Below are 9,667 nucleotides of genomic sequence, written 5' to 3'. Positions count from 1 at the left end.
TCCAATGGGTTATGGATATTAAAAATAATGCAATGTGGATCTAATGTGTAATGGAAAGTAAATTAAAGTGAATTGTATTTTGGTGGGAATTATTCAGGAAAATTGAGAGATTACGTCAATGTGAGTTTAAGTAAATACATATATAGTGCATGGGATGTGATCTGGATTTGGGTATGTTGGGCCAAATGGCCTCTTCCATTTATTTGTGTTTTTATCCACGAGTGAAGTGCTTGACCTTTACTCGAAGTATAAAGCAATCTTTCTTTTGTTTTCTGAATGAGCATAGGATAATAAAACAAATTTCCATTTCCAACAATTGTGTACCTTTTAAGCCATGGCCCTCCATGGCCCTCCATGGCTGTAATTCATTGAGTTCAATGTAATGATTCTCAATTTAAACTAATGCATGCAGGTTGTTCAAATAGGTTGATCTCCTTATGATTAATCTCTGTAATTGAGAGACTAACATGGTTACATTGACGTTGAAAATGTTTTGAAAGAAGTATCAAAGGCTGAGAATTATTGCTGTACTCACAAATTTAACTGGTGTTGCGTGGGAAGAGAAACGTGAATAAGTAACGCTTTGTAGCCAAAGGAAATTGAGAAATTGTAATACCCTCTACCACCACCACTTGGTGGTGCTACATGGTACACATTTACATCGATAATTTATTCCTTTCCCACCTCCCCCCCCCCTCACTCACCCCACGTGAGGCTGTGGCCATCTAGCCCATGTTACCCCCCAACACAAAGTTGTATTTGTACCCCGAGTTTGGAGTTTGTAACTATAAAGATGTGGCCGTGCATAGAACACATAGAGACAGACAGAGACGACTTTTGAATGCTTTTATTGAAACATAGGGCGAATACCCCTCCCTTGGTGCTCAAATGGTAGTAGCTGGATAGATAACCAAGCAACCACTGGAAGGCATGGATGACCCACAAAATATGTAATGGAGAAGAAAGTAATACCTATGGATTTTTTTTTCATGCCATGAAAAACCTTTGGTACATCAAGGTGATAAACGTTGTGGTCAAGTTTCATCGAAATTGTGTGTGTGGTTTCAGAGAAGAAAGCAAATACATATATGGGGGGGGGGAGCAACCCCCATGTACAATCTCTTAGACCCCAATTTTTTAATAATGTGAACAATCTTTGGTACATCATGGGTGATGAAGGTTGTGGTGAAGTTTCATCCGAATTTTGTGTGTATTTTTGGAGAAGAAAGCAAATACCTATTTTGTGGGGCAACCCCCCTTACACTCCCTTGGAGCCTGATTTTTCTAATGTCATGAACAAAGTTTAATACACCATGGGTGATGAAGTTTGTAGTGAAGTTTTATGAGAATTGTGCATCGTTTCTGAGAAGAAAGTAAATATCTCTTTGTGGAGGGGGGTGGGGGGCAACCACTCCGTCGACCCTCACGACCCCAATTATTTTAATGCCATGAACAAACTTTGGTACAACATAGGTGATCAAAGTTGTGGTCAAGTTTCATGAGAATTGTATGTGTAGTTTCTGAGAAAAAAGCAAATTTCTATTTGGGGGGCAACCCATGTACACCCCCTTATGGGCGAATTTTTTCTTTGTTTTTTGAACAAACTTTGTTACATACACGCTGATGAACGTTGTGGTAAAGTTTCATCGAAACTGTATGTGTAGTCTCAGAGAACTTGAAAGTATTTGTGGAAGAACGGACTGATGGACAGATGACGTGCCATCCCATAAGCTTCCCAGAACTACATTCCAGGTGAGCTAAAAAATATCAAAACATAAAAATTATCACAAATCATCAAAAAAAATACAGCACAAATTCTGCAAAACATTACAGGATATATATATATATTGTTGGAGGCAGGGGACCGATGGCAAGAACAACCGCGAAGTGGGGGAAGTTACGTCGTCTCCTATCAGACTTCCGGAATTGTAGGCCGTCGCTCCAGATAACTCCGTGAGGCGTCGAGTCGCTTAACCGACCGTGGACGCCAAAACCTCCACCGCGTAGCGTAGGGTCTTTTTGTCTAGAACCAATTTACCTAATTAACCACGTGGTGTCGTCTACCAGGGAACCACGCCCTCAGCACGTCTTGCTCAAACCGGGTCACTCTACCGACTGCGGTAGAGTTCCAACTACCAACTACCAACTCTGGTTCGGGCACAGTCAAGCGGAACTGCCAAAGCCTTGCCAGCTCGGATGAGCAGATTAACGGGAACAAAGATCCGGCTAAAACTCAGATCCGAACCATGCTGGACCAATGAAAGATAGGACAGAAACGAACTGGGAACATTTCTGCAATACTTTATTTATAATAAACGAGGAAATTTATGTGGCACAGAAACAGGTTTATTAGAGTGTTATGCAGGGGATGAAAGAAGATGTTGTGTGACAATTTACAGCAACTTATAAAGCAGACACAGAGCAGACTTATGCGGGAATTATACAGGCAAGATTTACAATGATCGAAAACACGCATACAGTTTTACTTATTAGACTGGCGCCACACACTCAGACACACACTAGGACAAAATAAACCCAGTTTAAGGCAAAGGACTTTTGCAGCCAGGGAGGGAGGCAGGCTGAGGTCGCAGTTCTCTCGAGTACCTGAGTCTCAGGGAAAGGAATGCTCTGTGGTGCGGCACCTGCCAACAGTCGTGCAGTCAGGTCCACAGCTGCCCGTGTGGAGTTCGGGTCGGTGGAAGAGCTCGAGTGGGCCGGGACCAGTAGTTGGGCCGTCGGGGTGAGATGTGAGCAGAGCCAAGCAGCGGAAACCCCTTTGTTTTCCAACCAACTCTGGTTTCCAAGCACAGAACGAATGACCCCCAAAAAACTCAAGACTGAGGATGATGTCGTGGTTTATAGACCTCCCTCAGTGGGGTGGGGCCTTGGTCAAAACTGACGTCACTGTCCGCCCTGATTGGATGGGGCTCCCATGGGTCCACCCTTTCTGGGCGGGGCCTCGGCCAGGCACCAGTGAGGCCCGCCCACTCCACACGTGTGGACTCGTCAAGAAAGAGTTGGAGCATTTGGAGAAGCCAAATAGGAACTGCGACAGCGAAGATTCTGTCTCGGAAAAACGAGCCTCCAGAGACAACAGGTGGACCGTGGTATGTTATTGCCAGCGAACCGAAGGCTGCAAGCGCTCGGGTACCGTGGATCGCAATGGAGGATGGGATATGAAGATTTATTACCCTAACTAAAAAATATTCACAACGCACCCTTTCAAATCCCACTACACACAAGGTGGGATTCTGTCTGCACTCTACACATATACTTGACAGCATAACTAACTTCGGGACACCTGTATGTTTGAATGCATACGTTTCCTAGAACCGTAACAATATATATATATATATATATATATATATATATATATATATATATATATATATATATATATATATATATACACACACGTATACACTTTTTTGAAAACATACCAAACTTCCAGGCTGTTCCTACCTCTCCCATGTGTATGGGGCTATTTGGGTATTACCTAAGGGTATTTGTTTTGAAATTTTTTGGAATTTTTTTTTTCTGTTTTTGAAATTTAATTATTTTTTTCCCCAAACTTAAACCTTAAAATGAAATAGCTTATAAACATGTATTATGATGAACATGAGAAATAAGTTTGCAAAATAAATGTTTGAATCGTGCTTGGTGTAAATCATGACAACACGGCAACTCACGTACTTATCCTCAGTTAAAACAAGCCGGTCTCTCGAGTGATGTGTGGTGCGGTGGTTTGAATTGCACAGTGGGGGTTGTTTTGAATTACGTGGAGGTGAGGTGTTTTTAATAGCGTGGTGGTAACGTGGTGGTGAGATGGTTTTAATAATGTGTCGGTTATGTGGTGGTGTGTTTATAATAATGTATATGTATAAAAACGTAAAGCACAGTGAGGCGGTGAAGCCTTGAGTCAGTCCTGGAAGCCGTGAAGACTATAGGCCAATTAATCACGTCCTGTTTGAATGTTAATTCCCCAAGACCCTTAAGACCCCAAAAGACCCTGAAAACCCAAGAGGCACAGAAGACCCAAAAAGACCACAAAGATCCTGAAGACCCGAAAGACCCTGAAAACCCAAAAGACCCAGAAGACCTTTTAGACTCCTTCGAACTTAACAACATTTAGACCCCTTACACCCTTCAGACAGATTAAACAGCTTAGATCCTTGACCATTTTTACCTTCTTTTATCACAAGTTATGTTAAAATAAATATAATATCACCAATATTACAAATATATTTGTCGAAACTTATCTAACCAAGATATTCTAGTTTTGTATTTTTAATTAATTTTCTGGAATTTGTAGAATTTGTTTTTCACTTGCAAGTTGTGTGTTAGGATGTGTAAATAAAGGTGGAAAACGTCAGATTTAATGTAATTTAGTTCCAGGCTATAAAACATCAAAAGGTGAAAATTTTGAAAGGGAGTGTGGACTTTTCTATCGGGTGTGTGTTTGTGTGTGTGTGTGTGTGTGTGTGTGTGTGTGTGTGTGTGTGTGTGTGTGTGTGTGTGTGTGTGTGTGTGTGTGTGTGTGTGTGTGTGTGTGTGTGTGTGTGTGTGTGTGTGTTTTTATAGTTTCTAGTAAACGTGATGATAATTATAAGTTGAATAATGTTTCACTGGTTGTTTTTGTCATAATAGAGTTTATAATAAAACTTTTGTTTCACAGTCGGGGTTTGGGATCATGCCTGAATGACAAACCAGCCAGGTACAACTTTGAAATGCCCATAGTACCTCCTGGAATGATTTACGATGCCAATCACCAATGTCAACTCCAGTATGGGCTAGATTCACACCACTGTAACAACTTGGATGCAAGTAATTTAGCACCGACATTGTTGAATGTGATAAATTTTCAAATTCCTTTTCACACATTGAACTTCTTTCGTGAACAATTCAAGTTTCTATCGGTGTGTTCAACTTACTTCATCTCCTGTTCATGTGTTCAAATTCCTTTCGAATTTAACTTCTTGTTCACGTGTTCAAATTGGTCTGATTTCATCTGTTCACATGTTCAAGTACCAACCTCATTTAACATATTGTTGCAGTTCTGTTGTAGTTGTATTGTTTAATTGTTGTAGTTGTATTGTCTACAACATTGTATTGTTGTAGTTGTATTGTCTACAATAATTTAACATATTGTTGTAGCTCCCCTAAGGCAATGGTACACAACATATAGTGGTTTGAGACAGTTATTTCATTAGTATTAGTTTTAGATAGCCCTTCCTTTATGTCTAGTGGGTTTGTGGGACAGAATGAATTGCATGGGCTTTTAGGCAAGTCTTGATTCCCATTCTTTATTCTTTTATCTATTTTATTTTACTTCACACTTGAACCCCTCCTTCCCTTCATGCATGCATGCACACCACAGATCACATATCAACAGGGGTGGCCTGTATTTGCATACTCATACAATTTCACAATCAAACCTCACACCCTTATCAAACCGACGCTCACCTCAGACCATCGCCGTACTAATCCCCAATGCAACAACATTTTTACAACCACCATAATGCCTTCCTAAAAATCCCCACATCATCAAACCACAACCCAAGCTCACCTGTACTCACCATTGACGCAACAACAACCACAGCCGCCTCCACAACAAACTCTCCACACTCGGGGATGAGCAGGCGCACTCATGGTCGGGACGTGTGATCAAGTGCCTCACCGCATGTTATTCTCGGATCTCAATCACATGGCAAAGCACAGAGCAAATGAGGCCATTTCCGGTGCAGAATCCTCGCCTGGGCAGAGCAAATGCCAGGGCAAGCATCTTTGCGCCAAAGAGGGTGTGGGGAAACACCCATCACTCAACCTGTTCTGCTCTCAAGTGCCAACCCTTCTGGGGAATTATAAAAGCGAGCTCTGCTTCCTGGCTCACCCTCTTGCCCGCTCTTCTCTCGCCTGGCCCGCCCGCTCTTCTCTCATCATCTCGCCCGCCCTTTGCTCTTGGGGTCAAGGAACAGAACGGAGTCCATGGAGCAGAGCGCTGGACAAGCAAGAAAGCCAGTCACGAGAATCAAGTGCCACCTGAGTCCATTAAACACTTACATGTACAAACCTCTTTACACTTACCTTAAGACTTTCCTCTTACATGTTCTTTGCTTCTTTTCCTAAACCCCCCTGACCCACATCTTTACACCTTCCTCTTTGCACCTTGTCTGCCAATCACCACACACCTCATCACACCTCCTCCAACCACACACCTTAGATACTCTCAGTTTTCCTCCCCCTTTCCCCTCCTCAGTGACCGGGTTGCGTTGTTCTGTCGACTGCGCAGGATAACAAAAGAGATCGCCAGCACCTCAAACTTTTCCTCATCTCTCTTTGCTCTCCAAATTTTCTCGGGGTATGTGTCTGATGGCACCTATCATATTTATATAAGATTGTAGAAGTTTCGCATCGGAATAGCTCTGCCCTGTGTCTTTGTCATTTAAATACTTGCATTTCTGTTTATGCACCTCAACAATCCTTCCTTTCCCCTGCTGCACATATTGCTTTTGTAATAAAACCTTTCATTGTTGTGCTACATGCTCTTTACTTGCCTTAATTATAAATAAATTGCTTGTTGTAAATATACCCTGTTCGTCACGTCTATTCCTCCATTGGTCCAGTGTAGTCCACATTTAGTGAGCCGGTAAATTTTGTCCCATGTGATTTGCTCTTGGCAGCTTCGCTCGGCTGCACCTGAAACGGTAAGTTCCATGCAAGTACGCATCAAGGGCATGAAACCCCCCTTGGTACAGTTGTACACAGGTAAGGTACCATGCAAAGTAGTGAAACCCTGCCAGGATTGGCAGTACCAATCAGCATTCATGGTTGCTTAGCAACCCGCCGGAGCACAAAGTTATTTGTGCCTGGTGGTCTCAGGACTGGGTGTTGGGGAGGAAATAGAGCGCTTCCCCTCATGGCGAAACGCAAACCCTGGATCCTTAACAATATATCATATAACTTGTCGTATGTTATTATAAAACGTTTCTTGTATAATTTACCTTACATTGCTTACCTTCCCTTATTTTACCTCCTGTTTGTGTGCTCCACTCCCGATTCATATCAGATCAACTTACATTGCACAATAATTCAATGTCCTGCTAATTTTGCACAAATTTCTGCTCATGCTTGTTCTCTTTCCAGAACATCTGCCACATACTATGGTGTAGAACAAACTCTGGCTGTCACTCCAAACTTGACTCGGCCATCAAAGGAACTGCTTGTGGAGATAAAAAGGTCAAATTTTACCATAATTATGAGGCACAACATACGTGCACGTTTCACATTTTTCTTGTAAACAAAAAAAAAAACAAATACAATAATATATTGGATATTTCAGTCCTTCATACACACAGCGATACACCCAAGGATATTAAACGCATGTGAAGGCCATTTGTCCCATCATGCCTCCGCCACATCAATTAATCAACCAGACCAAACAAATTAAAATAATATATTTTTCTGTGCAGGGGAGGAGGTATGGGTGAAGACGGTTCTTGGGTTAAAAAAAAAACCACACAACATTAACCACACAACACCCCGAAAGAAGACCCTCAGAAACAACACTCCGCACAGATGCGCACAATCATCCTTCAATGCTCAAGTTACGAAGAAGTCCTCCCAACATCCCTATACCCCTCTATCGACAATACTTCCAGGTACCTATCTTATTCCAATTTAAACTTATCTACTGTTTCAGCTGCCACTACCTTTCCAGGGAGACCATTCCATGCATTAACAACTCTCTGAGTGAAAGAGCCCTGTCTTACTGCAATCTTAACACTCCTCCTCTTCACTCTCAGGCTCTGCCCCTGGTCTGATCACTGTCTATTTAATTTGCTGAATAATTCTTCTGCACTTATTTTGTCGATACCCTTCATTATTTTAAACATCTCGATCGTATCATCTTGTAACTGCCTCCTTTCTAATGCATAAAGCCCCGTCTCCTTCAGCTGCTTGTCAGAGCTGAGTCTAGCTAGGCCTGGAATGACTCTCGCCGCCCTGCGCCGAACCCTATCTATGGCAGCTATGTCCTTCCAGAACTGTGGTGACCAAAACTGTACACAATATTCTCGATGTGGCCTCAATAAATTCCTCTGCAATGTTAAAACTTTGATGTAATTGATCCCCCTCTGAATACAACCTAAAACCCTATTTGCTTTACCTATAGCTGCTTGACACTGAGCTGCCTGCTTACCTCCTGTATCTATTACCACAATATTATCTATATTACCATCCTGTAAAGAATGTGTTTAACTTTTCTCTTCCTGAAATTCTATTTTCTTGCCTGGCCTTACTCATCACAATTGCATCATGAGTTCCTTCCTTCATAGCTTCCCCACCCTCAGTTGACCTAAAAAAATAGGACCACTGGACTTGCAGCTTATTTGGGCCCTGGCCTAATGTTGTAACCCAAATTCGGTAGCATTCTGACTTGTGGGTCTGGAGAAGAAGATTTTTGAAGAAATTTACGAAGTCCACCATTTTGACCGACTTAAAGTTAAGTGACCGGGACGAGCTTTGCAATCCCTATTACCAGTCAGGAGCAGAACATTGCTGCCAAATTTCAACTGGATCAGCCCAGTGGCTTGGCCGGAGAAGTTGAAATAGGACACGGACAGACGGTGCATGATGGCAATATTTTATCTGGAATTCCAATTCCAGATAAGCAAAAAGGCCTTAATTTCTTCCTCAATTCCCATTGCAAACCTTGCTGCCCCATTTCTATTTACCATATGGCCATCGTTCTGTAGACACTCTGTCCCCAAAATGATTCCCACTGCTTATTAAATGCAAAACCTTCCTCTCCACCTCATTCTTACCATTTGCCATTGGTTGATGTCCATCACTCTGCTCATAATTTCAATGTCATTTCTTAATCCTGGGAGAATCCCAGAAAACATTGCCTCACAACCCTTTGCTTTCAGCCACTTACCCAATATCCTGTATCTATTTTTCAAAACCTCCATGTAAACTTTCCTGAAAAAATTTGCTCCTTGGTGTACCACAATCAAATTCTTCCTACCATGACATGATACGATGTCCCTAAATCCTGCTCATTCAAAACTGTACAGAACTCTGTCTACAATCCTTCTTGCAGAATAGAGAATTGACATATTTCATCGTCTCATCACCCACAAAAACTGTCTCCCAGACCTCATTCCTACCAATCTATATTTCTGTACCCTCACCACTAACTTTACTCACTGTACCTTTACCACTGCCTGCACTCACTGCACCCTCACCTCTTCCTTAGCTCACTGCACCCTCACCACTGCATGCACTCACCGAACCCTCTTCTCCTCTGCCTGCACTCGTTGGACCCTCCCCACTGCCTGATCCTACTGCACTCTCGTCACTTCCTGCTCCGGCTGCAACAGCATCACTGCGTGCTCCCGCTGCACCCTCACCACTGTCTACTCTTGCTGCACCATTCTCATTGCCTGCTCCTGATGCACCCTTACCACTACCAGTATCCACAGCAACCTCACTCCACAACTGTAACCACCTATTATCTACAAATTTCTCACATTCTGCTATTTGCTAAAAAATATCTATTTGTTAATTCAACCTAATAATTACTGTCCTAAAGTGAGCTATTTCCTCACACTTCCTACAACAATATGTACTCTCCGCTTCCCCCCCATTCCTGATGTGGCCCACATTG

Source organism: Eptatretus burgeri, chromosome 11 (assembly GCF_056783735.1).
Source record: "Eptatretus burgeri isolate ZD-2024b chromosome 11, Ebu_testis_v1, whole genome shotgun sequence".
Taxonomy (NCBI): Eukaryota; Metazoa; Chordata; class Myxini; order Myxiniformes; family Myxinidae; genus Eptatretus; species Eptatretus burgeri.
This window is presented reverse-complemented; position numbering follows the sequence as displayed.